Raw genomic sequence first — 16,992 nt, 5'->3', positions numbered from 1 at the left:
GCCTCAGATGCCCCACAAGCTACCAAGCTCTTTCTCTCCTCTCCCACTCAGGACCTCAGGAGATCTAGTTCAAGAGGAGAGTGAACCCTCCCTCCATTGTTGAGCCAGAGCCCCAACGCACTACTCCTCCATCACAGAAGACCCAAGGCCCCCCAGTGTTAAGGCAACCCACTAGGATCTCCAGACCCCCGGACCACCTAAATTTGTAAATAGTGTATGTACTGTATATTTTTTACCGTCTTCTGGTGGTTTATGATTCCATGTTCTCTTCATCCACAGACCCTTAATTCTGCAGGAAGCGGTGAATGCAGTGAACTGGGATTCACTGGGAGAGTGCTGTATTGATGACTGGCCCTGCCTCCCAGCTCCACCCCCATTTACAAACATATAATCCTGGTTTCCCGCCTAAACCCAGAACCCCTCTGAAGCTAACTAGTGAACCTTTCCCATTGTTGAAAGCTAATAAAAGCATTTGTTCTCCCTCCAGTCATGTGAGAGCTTTTATCTACGCCACACCATGTCAATGCAATCCAAAGAAGGGTTGTCGGAGGCTAGGGTTTGAGAGGAGTTTGAGGAGATTTGCAAAAGACTTGCAAATTCCTACAGGTGTACCATGGAGAGTATTCTGACTGGTTGCATCACTGTCTGGTGTGGAGGTGCCAATGCACAGAACAGGAAGAGGCTACAGAGAGTTGTGAACTCGGCCAGCGACATCATGGGCATCAGTCTTTTCACTCCATCAAGGAGATCTACAAGAGGTGGTGTCTTAACAAAGCAACCTCTACCATCAAGGGCTCTCCCCACCCAGGCCATACCCTCTTCTCACTGCTACCATCAGATAGGAGGTACTAGGGCCTGAAGATGATCACCCAACAATACAAAAACAGCTTCTCCTCTGACATCAGATTTCTGAATGGACAGTGCACCACAGACATTATTGCACTAATTTATTTTTAATGTAATTTGTAGCAATATTTGCATCTGTAATGCTGCCACTAAACACTGAATTTTGTGACATGTTCATGACAATAAATCCTGATTCTGATTCACCTGCAAAGTCTATATTTTTTTATTCCTGACGGCTTCAGTAGCTTTGCAAAAAATCAGTTGAATCGATTTTTGGAATGAATTTCTTGTTATCTCTTGTACTCGGGAGAAATGTAAAGAAGAGATGGAAAGAATGGAACAGAGTCAGTATAATTTATTATTGAGGGTAAATATTGTGGGTGGGAAGAATATCAGGTTTGGTGGGTTCACAGAGGGACGAGTCTGGACACGAGTTGCAATCACACGTAACTTTAATGAACACATAGGAGACAAACAGGGGAGAACATCAAACGATACTTAGTTACTATGTTACTAAACAACTGTACAGCCATTCACATTGGACCCAGGTTGGACTCTTATACCCGATACACTGTACAGACAGGGACTTACGCACACACTCCTGGTCCCCTGTACCAACAGGGGTGCGGCTCTCTGCAAGCACTGATCTATCGCAGTACTACAGCTCAGCTTAAGTGTAATGCACACCTTTTTTGAATATTTTATTTAAATTTTTTTAACCATACGTGCAATCAAATATATTTCAAAATACAGATGTAATAATGTATTCAATATCAAATATCTGATGATAATAACCCAACACCCTCCTCCTCCATCCCCTACAGTCCCAAGAAAAGATAAAAGAAAAAAGAAAAGAAGTGTATAGAATTAAATATGAAATTAGAAAAAAATTAATAAGAATGCGAATCTACTGCTGAAAGTATTAAATCACATCTGGTCTAAAATTCATATCTATTTCATCATTAATGGGATTCCACGCAGGTCTTAAAGGCTAAGAAGAACATTTAGAAATCTAAAAAGTTAAAAGTTTAATCCTATTTTTTGAAAATATGGGTGCCAAATTTGTAAAAAATATATCTTATGTTTTCCTTAAATTATATGTAATTTTCTCAAGGGGAACACAACGATACCCCATTTCATTGTTCCAAACTCAGGTGCGAATCAGATTTCCAAGCAACGGCAGCACACTTTCTGGCCCTGCTACTGCAATTTTAACAAATTCTATCTGGTATTTAATTCCTTTCAATTTAGGTCTGATCCCTATAATGTTACCTAATAAAAATAATTCTGGATTTTGTGGAAATTGGACTTCTGTAATTTGTTCTAAAAAAATTTCTAATTCCAGCCAGAAGTATTTTATCACAAGACCTTGTGAAATGTAAAAAAGTTCCTACTTCTTTGCCACATCTAGACCACTGATCAGATAAATCTGATTTCAATTTATTTAATTTTTTGTGGCATGAGGTATAACTGATGTAAAAAATTATATTGTACCAGTCTATATCTTACATTTATTGTTTTAGTTATACAGTCTTGACATAAATCAGCCCAATTCTTCTCATCTATTATCACATTTATGTCTGACCAAGTGTAGTGCACACTTTACCTGCGAAACTTCCAGCGATGTCCACAGTAGCATCCTGGCGTGGAGCGATGTCTGGGGCTTGCTCCATGAGGCAGAAAGAAAGAATGTGCAATGCATTGATGTTATGTACAGTTCTGATCTGGGTGCCTAGCCAATAATGACCCTAGGTAATTTAGATGAGTCAGTGGCAAGGTGTGCACTAATGGGTGGCCAGAGTCCAACCTTGACTGACAGGTGATGTGACTTCCAAATAAGTTTCAGACAGGGAGGACACGTGATCACCCACAATCCACAGTATTTTAGTCAGGCAGGGAGGGCCACATGCTACTCCGCAATCCACATATAACAAATGCCATTGAAGATTATGTATCACTTGACTGTGAGTGACAATCAGAATGAGTGTGAATTGGAGAAAACATATCTTCCATTGAAATTGTATCTGACCCAAAGGAAAATAAATGCAGTTGTTGAAGGTTGATGCCTTCAACTTCAGTGCATTGCTCCCCAGGATCTTCAGAGCAGTGGTGGTCATTAGTTACATCTCACTAACGGAGGTGAAGATGTTTCCTGATAAATATACCATCTGCATTTCCTAAACAATAAAGCAGACTGTTCCTGTGGGCAGCAAGATCAAAGTAACTTTCATTATAGGCCCGACAAGACAAAGTAATATTTGTGCCTCACATGTTCTGTCTTACAAATACATCTTAAAATTTAATCCCATTACATTTTATAATATTCACACTGTCAGCATCCTGGGTGTCACCATTGATTAGGAACTTATTTGGATCACCTCCATGAATACTGGGGCTGCAAGAGTAAGTCCAATTTTATAGCAAATAACTTGCCTGCTGACTGCCCAAAGCCTTTCCATCTTCAAAATGAAAGGAGAAGTCTCAGATTAGTGCAAGTCTGAGGAGGTTCAGTGTCAACACGGGGCAAGGCAACCCACCCACCAGCCTATTCATGGAGAGCTCTTCAAAAGCAATTAGGGATGGATAATACGTGCTTGCCTTGCCTCTAATGTCCACCCTTTCTGAATGAAGGAAACCTACCTGCTATTGAATGAAGAAACTGGAATTCTAAAATGTAAAGAAAATTGTCAATATCAGAATGTAAAATAAGTGAATATTAATGGATCTTTTCTATAAGGTTTAATTAAAAACTAAAAGCATAACTTTCTAAGCATTTCTTGAACATATTTAATGAGGTAAAATCATTGAAAAGATTTATTTTTGGCTAACTGACATGTCGAGGGAGTGCAAACCTGGGGATACGTGAGGTTGCAGAGGCCTTCCTTCTTGTTTTTGTAGAGTCACAAGCAGAAGAAATATAGTGTTGACATTGAAAATTGAAGGCCAGTCCTTTCTGAGCAAATGTAATGGTTTGATTAAAGGAAACTAAACAGGTCTTGTGCAATCTGAACTCTGTTTAGCGTCATGCTCCGTTTAAATAAATCTATTTTCTTTCTGAGCAGAGCTGGTGAAAGGCTTGAGTAAATAGTCCTTTAAACAGTTAAAAACTGCTTGTTTAAACAGAGGCCTCTCATCTCATGTAACTATGGAACTATGGAGAGCTTTCAGTGGCTCAAGGCCATTGTATCTAAATAATTTCTTCCAGTAACCTTTGCTAGACCCTTTTCTATGTAACAACTACATACTTGATTCTTAAGTGATCTTTAAAAAACAGCTACAAGTACAAAACTTATAAGTGTGGGTTTTAAAAGGTATTAGTCAGTCATGTAGGTCAGATTTGCTGGAACCTCTAGGAAATCTGCATTTTCAATAGCTGCAAACAAATGTTCTCATTTTCAGTCATCTTAACTCCTCGTGATGCTTGGATTTTGTCAACAATTTCTGGGAGGTCAGGCAGAATTAAACATAGAACGTGCAGCAGAATACAGGCCCCTCAGCCCAAAATGTTGTGCTGATCCATGTAAACCTACTCCACAACTACCTAACCCTTCCCTATCTCACACCCACAGCCACCTATTTTCCTTACATCTATGTGCCTATCTGGTCTTTTGAATGATTCTCTTGCACCAGCCTCCAGCATCACCCCTGGCAATGCAATCCAGGCACCCAGCACTCCCTGTGTAAAACACGTACCTCTGACATCTCCCCTAAACTTTCCTTCACTCACCTTACAATTTCTCTGTTATTTGCTATTGAACTATCCACTCTGCTTAAATATGTGCAAGGTCATGAAATAGATACCCACCATTTGGTACGTCCCAGTTCAGGTAAAGCACAGCAAATATAGAGTTCAGCTTCATCCTGCCTACACTGCTGTATTTCCACTTGTTTCCAAACTAGTAACACTAATTGTTGTTTTGAGGTAGGCTTGTTTGTGGGCTCATGCCTGCTTGTAACATGATCAAAACTGTGGAACCTTAATTTAAATAAACATGCAAGTAGTTACAGTAAAAATGAAAAAATGGGCGGCAAGGTTAGCATAGCGGTTATTGCAACACTGTTACAGCACCAGCGATCGGGACTAGGGTTCAAACCCCACGCTGTCTTCAAGGAGTTTGTATGTTATCTCCGTGTCTGCATGGGTTTCCTCCGGGGACTGTTGTTTCCTCCCACTGTTCGAAATGTACCGGGGATTGTAGGGTAATTGGGTGGCACAGGCTGATGGGCTGAAATGGCCCGTTACCTTGCTGCATGTCCAAATTTAAAAATTAAGAAAAAAATTAAGTTTAAACTGAACCAAAACTGGATATGAAGTGAGAGCAAGTTTATCAGGCACAGTTCCACCAATACTGGAAGTGACTCCTGTAAAATATGATCAAAACAACTCCAATAAAGTAATATACATGGAATCAATCTTCTGAAATATTTTTTATATATATGTCACCTTTGTGAGGAAGGCTAGCCTCTCCCAATTTTTATTTAAAATTCTAAGTATTCTTTGCCATTCTCTTCATGAGTTCAAACTGTTCTCAGTAATTGATAACATTGAAAATAATTGTAAAGTCCGATAGTTTTGTTGCAGCAACACAGATGATTATCTAAACATGTACCAACCAGCTTGTTAATTAACAAAAAGTGTTACAGTTCATTCAGAAAACTTGGTTATTTAATGCAAGAATGGGTGTAACTGAGTCATTGGTGCCATGTGATTCCACGATTAGTTTCTGGCTTCTGCTGAATTGGTTGGTTACAACCATGCAGGGAAGGGGTGGAGTGTGACTTGAGCATAACATTGATGCACCATCAATATCTCCAAAAGACTGGAAGTTGTGTAAAACTGATAGACTTTTATTCACAATAGAATGGAGCCACGTCCATGCTGGTCGACTGTCCTGAACTGGGGAGGAGGTTGTGGAACAGTCACCTTTATTCAGGAGTCTATGGGAGGTATAGCAGGCCAATGGGTGTGTCCCGACAGATAAATATACAGAGAGTGGTTTACCACACCCAAGTTAGGAAATCTCCAAGAAAATTGTACGTCTAAGTGTCGGTACACGTGGCTGCTTGGTGGATTGAATAGCTTGCCAGCTTTGCTGCCTGTGATGAGATGTGAAGATTAGCCATTTACACAAGGGTGTTGGGATTGGTTTGGAGCCTGGTGGGAGAAAATAGGAAAAAACTAGACATTTGGTTACTCTGTAAAATGATGTGGCCCATCATTAGTGATGTGGATTTGAAAGATTGAAAGACTAATGCATTGATTTAATTATTTTTTTTCCATAAAGAGCATCTGAGCTCCAGAATAATGCTGCCAACATATATTCCACGGTGGATAGGGATATATGTGGGAATATCCAATTGCTAAGTAAGTCCACATTTATGCGATTATCAGCAGTTGATTTAAAGTGATGTTTGTCCAGAAGAAACACTTACTTTCTCCATTTGTTTTTACTTTGCTTCCTACAAACAAGGAGCTACCAAAGGCTGTAGGGTTCTGGTGATACAACTGCTACACTGGCCGCACTCCTACCAGCCTACTGTAGGGTACAACCACTGGGTGGCTGGCCCCGCCTGCCTGCTGTCAATCACCGGCCTGTATAAAGACTTGAGCCAGCCCCTTTGGGGACGGTCAGACATGTGGAGCCAGCAGTGTACTGAGACCTGGTGTGTTCAAGTTTAAGCTAATTAACGCCTATTGTACAGTCTGTGGTCTCTGCATCAGAATTATTCATGCAGCAGTGCTCACAACTTAATTAGCTTAAAATTGAAGGACCATGGAGAAATTCCTCACCGTTGAGAGGCTGGATATCGACATGCTCCAGCATACTTCGAGATCTGGAAGCATGCAATCGAGGCGATCATCCACACACTGCCTGAGGTCATCAATACAAACCAGAAAAAACTCATGGTACTATGCACCAAGCTGGGCTCATGTGCTTTCCAGGCTATCCAAGACTACATGGATTTCAAACCAGCAATGGCCATCCTGGAAGGCATGTATCATACTCTCTGCCCGGTACCTGCTCAGCATCAGGGTTCAGCAGCCAGGTGAGACAGCAGATGCTTACCCGGAGGCACTGCAAGAACCAGCACACCCATGCACAATCGAGGCTGGGGTGACTGCTGGGGAAGTGGAGTAACTCATCCAAGATGCCTGTGTGCGAGGGCTGAAGTCAAGGGCAACTCAACAGAGACTGTTGGAGGAGAATAATGCCTCCCTTGCCAGGATCATGGAGGTGGTCCGCTCCCTAGAAGGTGCAGCTCACCAATGTAGAGGCCTTCGATGCTCGCCTCCCCCTACCTCCAACCTGGCTGACGCTGACGACAACAGTCACTGAGGGGCCCCACGTGGATGAGATGATTGCTGCCACTGACACAGTCACTGTAAGTACTGTGGGTCCTAGTGTGGGTTGGACGGGTGCTCCCAAAAGAACTGCCCTGCAAGGAACTTGCATTGCTCCCAATGAGGCAAGAAAGGCTACTTCGCTAAAGTGTGCCTCTCCAAACCTACTGGGAATGCTGCAGCCCTCCGCAACCAACCAGGAGCCCCCTTCGACTCTCTGGACACCCCCACATGTGGATGCTGGGCAGCGCCATTATTCCACCCGTCACTTCTGCCCGCACCGACGATGTCACTCTGGCTCTGTTGTCCAACCAAGCTGCCTTCATGTGCTCACCATGGGCACCACCATCTTTCATCATCCAACATCCTCCCGCACCAATGATGTCACTTCCGTCCACATGGATGATGTCACTTCCGGCCGGTGTCTCCTGGGTGCTGCCATCATAGGCCAGTCGACCCCCATCTACTCCAACTCACCCGACTCGCCAACCAGATGATATGGTCAACACGCGTATGTACAAAACTGCTCACTCATCACACCCATGTTCCTACAGACACCCACTGGCCACTGCTCACCACAACCATCGGGGAGCAGCAACCAGGACCCCGAGGCAGTCCTAGCATCCACCATGCTAACAGAGGACATTCCCCACAGACTCGGGCGCTCGATGATTGATATCACTGTCAACAGGAAGGTAATAAAATGCCTGTTTGATAGCAGTAGTACTGAGAGCTTTGTGGACCTGAATGTGGTCCGTACTCAAAGTATACCCAACGAACTTTGCTATCACCTTCGCGGCCCACACTAGGGTGCTGCTTGGTGAACTTGACAGTGGTGGAGGGGAGACATACCAAGGGTTTAGGCTCCTGGTCATGCCCAAGCTCTGTGCCCTGGTTATCCTGGGACTAGACTTCCAGTTTCACCTCCACAGTCTCACCCTTGCCCACTCCCCCTCACTCACCATCCACAGCACAAAATCCAATGACCACCCCCAGTCCACCTGTGGGCTCTCCACCTTAAGGGTGCCCTGTAGTCTCTCTTCAACTACCTAACGCCCGACTGGAAGCCCGTAACTGCCAAGAGTTGCTGCTACTGTGCGGCTGACAGGACCTTTATCAATGACAAGGTGAGACACCTTCTGGTGGAAGGAGTTGTAGATTGCCACTCCAGCCCATGGAGAGCCCAAGTACTTGTCATTAAAGCGGGCAGCAAACTGAGGGTGGTCATCGACTATAGTACACCCAGCTGGATGCCTACCCACTGCCCTGCTTTGCCGACAAGGTCCTTTTCACAATTGACCTGAAGTCAGCCTACCATCAGCTCCCCTTCCATGCCCGGGATAAACCTTATACCACCTTTGAGGCAGATGCATGCCTCTACCAGTTCCGGTGTGTCCTATTTGTGGTCACTAATGGAGTCTCCATATTTCAGCGGGAGATGAACCGCATGGTAGACCAGCACAACCTAAGAGTGACTTTCCCGTCCCTGGACAATGTCACCATCTGCAGCCATGACCAGCAAGACCACGATGCAAAACTGGAGAGATTTCTCCAGATGGCTGAGGCATTGAACCTCACTTACAACAGGGAGAAGTGCGTGTTCAGTCCCACCTGCCTCACCATCCTGGAATGCAGCGTGGAACATGGTGTCATCGGTCCTGACCCCGGATGGATGTTCCCCCTAATGGAACTGCCCCTCCCCCACATGGTCAAGGCCTTCCACAGGTGCCTAGGGCTATTCTCTTACTACTGCCAGTGGGTCCCCTGCTTCTCAGGCAAGGTCCACCCACTGGCCCAAGCCACCACCTTTCTCCTCCCCGCAGAGGCACAAGTGGCCTTCGCCCGCATCAGACAGGATGTCGCCAATGCCACGATGCATGTCATGGATGAGACCACCCCAGGTGGAGTGTCATGCCCCTGATGTTGCCCTTGCTGCCATCCTCAATCAAGGGGGCAGACCCGTGGTCTTTTTCTCCAGGACCCTCCACGATTCCGAGCTCGGACACTCTCCCATCTAAAAGGAGGCCCAGGCAATGTGGAAGCAATCCGTCACTGGTACCACTACCTGGCTGGCAGAAGGTTCACCCTTCTAACTGACCAGACACAGTGGATTTCATGTTCAGCACCATCCACAGAGGCAAGTTCAAAAACGACAAGATTTTGCGCTGGAGAGTCGAGCTGGCCACATTCAGTAAGGGCCAGGGAAGCCTGTCCCGGATCTGCACCAGTGCAGTCTAAACAGCTTTAGGAACTGCACGACAACCTTTGCCACCTGGGCGTCATGCGCCTGTACCACTTAATTAAGTCCCGGAACCATGACTTGGTCCTGCAGGGTCTGTGCAGAGTGCAAACCGTGCTTCCTTCACCCACCACAGGCCCATGTAGTCAAGGCCACTCGTCCTTTTAAGTGACTCAGCATCGACTTCAAGGGACCACTGCCTTCCACGAATAAGAACATCTATTTCCTCTCAGTCATAGACAAATACTCCCGTTTTCCTTTCACCATCCCTTGCCCCGTCACCTCCACAGCCACCATTATCAAGGTGCTGACGCAGATCTTCACCATTTATCCACAGTGACCAGGGGTCCAGCTTCATGAGTGAGGAGCTGCACCAATACCTGGTGGTACGAGGCTCCGTGGCTAGTTGCATGACTAGCTATAACCCCAGGGACAACCAGCAGGTGGAATGTGAAAACGGGGCAATCTGGAAGACAGTCCTCCTGGCCCTGAGATCCAAAGGCTGGTCATCAACTATTGGCAAGAGGCCCTCCCCGAATCACTCCATGTCACACTTGTGCACGGCTACCAATCAGACCTCTCACAAACGTCTTTACTCCTTTCCCAGGAAATCAGCGACTAATGTCTCCCTACTAGCATGGCAGATGTCTCCGGGACCATTACCCATCTGCAAACACACGAGGACCCACAAATCTGACCCCCTGTCAATAAGGTGCACCTCCTCCATTCAAACCCAAATTATGCCTACATCAGGTACCCCAATGGACGTGAGGACACTGTCTCAACCAGGGACCTGGCACCAACAGGGGGCCACCCCACCCCATCCCAGGCACCGCTGGTCCATCCAGAATCCCCTGGGTAGCTGACACCCTCTCGCCACCTCTCCAGAGGGCCCTACTCCCCACAGACCCACTCCACACCTACACGCCCACTCTCCCAGATACCCTCCCACCCACACCACTGACCACCCTGGACCCAGGGGATGTGAGGGGCATTTTTTTCACATGGGCTGGTGGGCATGGGAAATTAGCTTCTATCTTATTGGTAATGGTAGAGGCAAGTACAATTAAATGTTTAAAATACATGGAGACAGGAAATGTGGTAGGGGTGGCCAACCTTTTAATTTTAAATTTAGACATACAGCATGGTAACAGGCTATTTCAGCCAATGAGTACGTACCAGGGCTGTAGGTTAATTGGGCGGCATGGACTCATTGGCTGAAATGGCCTGTTACTGTGCTATATGTCCAAATTAAAAATTAAAAGGTTAGCCACCCCTGGTGTAGAGGGTGTGGGCAAATAGAATGAGCTTTCATGGGCATGGACAAGTCGAGTAAAAGGTCCTATTTTCATGCTGCAGAAATCTGTTGCATGGGAAGTTATTCAGGAAGGTTCAGACACTAGGATTCATGGTGAAGTAGTGAACTGGATTCAACAATGGCTGGACAGGAGAAGCCAGAGGGTGGTAGTGGATGGTTTGCTTCTCAGACTGGAGGCCTCTGATTAGTGGTGTGCCTCAGGAATCAGCAATGGGACCATTGTTGTTTGTCATCTAGATCAATGATCTGGATGATAATGTGGTAAACTGAATCAGCAAGTTTGCAGATGACACTAAGATTGGAGGCATTTGTGACAGTGAAGAAGATTTTCAAAGCTTGCAGAAGAATCTGGACTAGCTAGAAAAAAGGCAGATGGAATTTAATGCAGACAAGAATGAGGTGTTGCATTTTGGAAGGACAAACCAAGAAAGGACATTCACAGTAAATGGGAGGGCACTGAGGAGTGCGGTAGAACAGAGGGATCTGGGAATGCAGACACACAATTCCCTGAAAGTGTAGTCATAGGTCGATAGGATTGTAAAGAGAATTTTTGACATATTGGCCTTCATAAATCAAAGTATTGAGTACAGGAGTTAGGATGGTAAAGTTGTATAAGACATTGGAAATGCCAAATTTGGAGAATTGTGTGCCGTTTTTGTCACCTAACTACAGGAAAGATATTAAGAAGATGGAAAGAGTGCAGAGAAGATTTACTGGGATGTTGCTTGAACTTCAGGAACTGAGTTACAAGGTAAAGTTAAACAGGATAGGACTTTATTCCCTGGAGCATAGAAGAATGAGGGGAGATTTGATTGAGGTATTTAAAATTATGAGGGGGACAGACAGAGTAAATCTAGGTAGGCTTTTTCCACTGAGAGTAGGAGAGATACAAACCAGAGGACTTAGGTTGAGAGTGTGTGATAGTACAGATTCTATCACCAATGTGTATATGTACATATGTACAGATGGTAGTGTAGGATGACTGTGATTGGCTGAGAGTGCAGGTCTTAAAGGATTGCTCCTAGCCAGACCAGGCCATTCTGGACTGGTCGACCTACTTGTGATATGCTCCAGTCGTTTAGTTAATAAAAGCCTTGGTTTGGATCAACAAGTCATGTGCTTGAACAGAGGGACTAGTAACACCCCACCAGCTCAGGCCAGACTGTCGACAACGGTGTTGGGGAAGTGAGCAAAGCAGTGGCCGCACCCTAAAAGCCTGCCGCTGATACAACTCCGGCGACCCCAATTCCGGCACCATGGCGGTCACACCGGATGGTCAGACCCCCTGACCGGTACAGCCCCTAACCTCCATTCACCCTGTGGTCAGTTCTCAAAGAAGGGGTGAATGTGATAGTACAGATGCTATCACCAATGTGTATATGTACATATGTACAGATTGTAGTGTAGGATGACTGTGATTGGCTGAGAGTGTAACCACACCTACTGGCAGGTCTTAAAGGATTGCTCCTAGCCAGACCAGGTCATTCTGGACTTGTCGACCTACTTGTGATATGCTCTAGTCTTTTAGTTAATTAAAGCCATGGTTTGGATCCACAAGTCTTTGGTTCTTTCAACGCGCATTACAGAGTGCAAGGGGAAAAAGTTTAGGGGGAACTTCTCCTATGTGGAATGAGCTGCCAGCTGAAATGGTGAATGTGGGCTCAGTTTTGATGTTTAAGAAGAATTTGGACAGGTACATAGATGGGAGAGGTATGGACGACTATGGACTGGGTACAGCTCAATGGGATGAGGCAAAAAAAAGGTTCAGCACAGACTAGAAGGGGAAAAGGGGCCTGTTTCTATGCTGTAATGCTCTATGGCTCTATCGCACACCCATAACCCTCTATTTCTCTTACATCCATGTGCCAATGTAAGAATCTTTTAAGTGTCCCCATTGTACCACCACCACCTCAGCAATACATTCCAGGCACCCACCATATTGATGCTTCATCATTGTCTGTTATTATGCCATGTCTCTAAATTAAAAAAAAAATTACATTTAACTCTATATCTGAATCTACGGTATGTTTCCAACTTTTTCTGTTACCAGTTTTTTTTGCTCTGGGTTTGGTGACTAGGGAGAGCACTGTAAGGGACACCTTTCATCACTGATTGAGAGACTACTAATATAACGAAGATTTTTTAAAACAAGCAAGCATTTTACCACTGGTATACCTCATTGAAATAAAACAAAAAGATTAACCCTTGACTTTTAGAACAAAAAATATTTCTTCTTTCATGTTTCTTTATTTGGCAGTCTAATTATGAATTGCTTTCTGAAATAAATGGTTATCCTATTAATTTGATGGAATGTGCCAAGGGAAGATTATTTTTGAGATATCTTTTAAAGCAGTGGTTTTCAAACTTTTTCTGTCCACTCACATACCACGTTCAGTAATCTCTATGGCATAGATGCTCTGTGATTAATAAGGGATTACTGAAGGTGGTATGTCTGTGGGAAGAAAATGTTTGATAACCACTGTTTTAATCATCCTTCATTGACTCGTTATGTGCATGGTTTCATAACTCCAAAGGAAATGGGCCAATGACAATTTTTCTCAAGCAAAATATTTCAATAATGCCACTGGTGCTGGGCCAATTAATGATATAGTACTTGTTAAATAATTGATGTGATTTAATGTAAAAACCAAGGAATGGAACAAAAGAAAGATAAAATATTGAGCAGAGGAAAATATTGACATAAAGCATATCTGTCAGTGTGACACAGGAGTATGGCGGTGTGTGTTGTATCACACTTCACAGATCAGCCTTGCAGCATATCACAGGGGAATGTGAATGAACTCTATTGTATTGATAACTTAGTCCAAGCTAGTTATCATATCTGGCAGCCTGAGTTAGTAAATCAGAGAGCAGTGATTCAAGTTCAAGTTTTTTTTTTAAATCATACAATTGTATAAGTACAAGTGGACGAAGCAGTGTTCTTCAGTCCTTGGTACAAAAACATGCAAATACTTATACTGTGTAGACATAGCACAAATTTACAAGTGATTTATATTAATAACTAAATAGTAGAATCTCTGAGGGACTGTATGAGCAGGTCATCAATCATTTAGCATCCTCACTGCCCGTGGGAAGAAGCTGTTCCTCAGCCTCATGGTTCTGGCTCTGATGCTCCTGTATCTCTTTCCTGACAGGTGCAGCTGGAAGATGCTGTGTGCAGGGTGGTAGGGGTCCTTAACAATTTTGTGAGCCCTCTTCAGACAATGATCCAGTAGATCACATCAAGTGGACGGGTGAGACCCTAGTGATCCTCTCTGCTGTTCTTATGGTCCTGTGTATAGATCTCCGATCCAATTCTCTGCAGCAACCGCTCCACACTGTGATGCAGCTGGCCAGGACTCCTGTGATAGAGCTCCCATAGAAAGTTGTCATAATGGTGGCTGGTAGCTTTGCCCACTTCAGTCTTCTCAGGAAGCTCAAGCCATGATATGGCAGTAGGACCTCATTTTTAAAAAAATCTGAGAATAGAAAAGGTTGCTAATAGACATGAGGACCATGCTAAAAACCAAACTTCCAACACCTATTCAGGGCAGGAAGGTTTTTAAAATTTTAAATGTAAATGTAATCTTTTCCAAAACATTGTGGGTGCATGCTGTCTTAAATTATCCTATGGAATATCCAAGCAACTCCTTCACTATGTGAAGATAATATGATCTGAGCTTGATCAAGCAGCCTGACTGGACTAAATGATGGTCTCAGTAGCCAAATCAACTGCTGTTAGCAAATGATCATGAATCTCAGAAAATAATTTAATGAAAAAATGGTCAAATGAAATTGGTAAAGGCTGAAAACATGCTGAAAATAGCAAAGTGACAATTTATTATCTTTCTTGCTTGAAAAGATTAGATCTTGATTATGGCCTGAAACTGACCACAGAATATTAAAAGATGGATTCCTACAAAATCCACCTGTCTAATGGCCCTTTGCCTAATTTTAGCTGAGCATATGTTTACTCTATCTCTTTGTATTTAATGCTACATGCCACTAGGACACAAAAAGATTCTTCAAGTATATAAAGAGCAAAAGAAAGGTGAGAATAGATATAGATCCACCAGGAAATGGCAGACAAGTGTAACATTGAGAAAGTCTGAGGTTCGGTGGGTTCACAGAAAGATGAGTTTGGACATAAGGGTTTGCAATCATATGTAACTTTTATTAACACAACTATTAATAGAAGAGTGTGAGAAAATCATAGTGGGAATAAAACACAACTATTAATAAAAGAGCATGGGAAAATACGCACACAATTTAATAAAACATGCACACAATTTATAAAGGAACGTGGGAAAATCCCAATGGGAGAATGTTAGAAAGTACACAATTGCTAATTCATACAGGTGAGGCAGACATTCACACACTATTAAGCAGGGGTTCAACACACCATCCTGGACCCCTGATCATTGGGAGGTGGCTCTTGTAAACATGGTCCCTGCAGGGGTATGTACACACATTCCTGGACCCCTATTGTTGAGAGCGGCAGCTCTACTGCAAGTATTGATGTATACCAGTGGTTCTCAACCTTTCTCTTTACACTTACATACCACTTTAAGTAATCCCTATGCCATCAGTGCTCTGTGATTACAAAGGGATTACTTAAGGTGGTACGTGAGTGGGAAGGGAAGGTTGACAATCACCGCTCTAGACCGATTGTTACTGAAATATCTTGCTTGAGAAAAATTGTCCGATTTCCATTTCCTTTGGAGTTATGAAACCGTGCACATAACGAGTCAATTTGGTATGATTAAAAGAGTGATTTTCAAACTTTTTCTTCCCACCCACATACCACCTTAAGCAATCCCTTACCAATCACAGAGCACCTATGGCATAGGGAATACTTAAAGATGTAGAAATCTAAAAAATGGCAGTTTATATAGTGGGTGAGCATCAACTTATTCTCACACTTTCCAAATTAGTTATACATGTATGTGAAAACGTTTGCGTCATCTACCAAGACATCCCGGCCCCTCTGTACACAGCATCTTCAGGAGCATCTACCTTTCTCTTCCCTACCGAACGGAAGAATAAACATAGTCACCTTCAATACTCTTCTTCAGGCGTGCGAAAGCTCGTCAGCCCGGCCGCCTTGGTCAGCTAGTAAAGCACTCCTAACGACTTAATAGAGAAAACCCATTAATAGATCGCCAACGAGATCCTTGAGTAGACAAAATGACTTCGTTTGTTGAGTGGATTTTTTTTTCTCTTGGTTTTGTATCTGGACCTTGAAGTTTGATTCGAAGAATCAGGCGGTGGAGCGATAGGTTTGAACCGATATTAGGAACGACTGGGTTTGATGCTTTGTTCTTTAACGGAATTCACCGAAATCCATTGGCTGTCAATAGAGCCGAAAAGCTCTGGTCAAGGATGCTTCAGAGAGGCCGAGTTGAGAAATTGAAGTCAAAATAAGACTTCTATTCGCTCCTCATTCCTGATAATTTCTAATACGCTAAGCGCTTCTTTTCGTAAGGAAACATGAATTGTGACAATCAGTGGAATAAAGTTTTCGTGATTTCATTTGAGCCCCCAAAATATGAAACTAGACGATTGAAACAGGTTCAAGTTTTTGGGAGGATGAATTTGACCGCTTCTGCCTCCTTCCTTCCCAGTGCCTGGACTGACGGAGTGGGGCATCCTCCCGCGGTGTGTGGAGTGGAGTGGAGTCCGCCCATTAAAAAACTTCGACGTTCACCCGAAGTTTTCCCACTGTAAATGTGATGTAGATTGTCCATGGACCACGTAACACAATTTCCTGAAAATGTAACACTTTCCAAGGGTAATGAAAGAATTGTCTGTTTTAATGAGCATTATCGCGGGCTGCTGGAATGTTTTAAAGGCTAAAATCAAATCACACATTTCGCGAAAATAATGGAAAGTTAGTCGAATTGGCAAACTAAATGTCCGACCAATCACATGTTGGTTCTGTGGCGATGATTTTCGCACAGATTTGTAACATAACACGCCTAGGTAATGCTCATTGGCCGATGTGGTGGGAAATATGTTGCCTTTCCGAAAATGCAAAACGAAGCCACAAGGTCTGCAGATGCTGGGGCCAAGTCAGATCGTTGGAACGCGCTGGCGTTTCTCGACACTGAGCGCGCAGGGAGAGCGGGTGGGAGGCGGTATCATTCAGGTCATTGAACAGCGCTGTCAAGTGCGGCTCCACCTGTGCAGCTCATTCAGATGGAAGCGGAGAGGGCGGGACATGCGTCCGCGGACGGTGATTGGCAG

At 44.0% G+C, this 16,992-nt stretch overlaps 1 long non-coding RNA gene across 3 annotated transcripts in view; it reads right to left on the bottom strand.

Moving 5' to 3' along the window:
- Positions 1-16,452, bottom strand: part of LOC138761630 (uncharacterized) — a 36,918-nt gene extending 20,466 nt beyond the window's left edge. Inside the window, exons 1-2 of one of the 3 annotated variants that reach the window (XR_011356401.1) lie at positions 15,803-16,452; positions 3,487-3,513 (exon numbers count right to left, since the gene is read on the bottom strand). This is a non-coding gene — a long non-coding RNA (uncharacterized lncRNA). Of the gene's footprint in view, positions 1-2,452; positions 2,513-3,486; positions 3,514-15,802 lie in introns of those variants that run through there. The other 2 variants (XR_011356400.1, XR_011356402.1) reach the window with 2 other exon arrangements.
- Positions 16,453-16,992: the final 540 nt, after the last annotated feature.

The sequence above is a fragment of the Narcine bancroftii genome, chromosome 4, assembly GCF_036971445.1.
Source record: "Narcine bancroftii isolate sNarBan1 chromosome 4, sNarBan1.hap1, whole genome shotgun sequence".
Classification (NCBI taxonomy): Eukaryota; Metazoa; Chordata; class Chondrichthyes; order Torpediniformes; family Narcinidae; genus Narcine; species Narcine bancroftii.
This window is presented reverse-complemented; position numbering and strand designations above follow the sequence as displayed.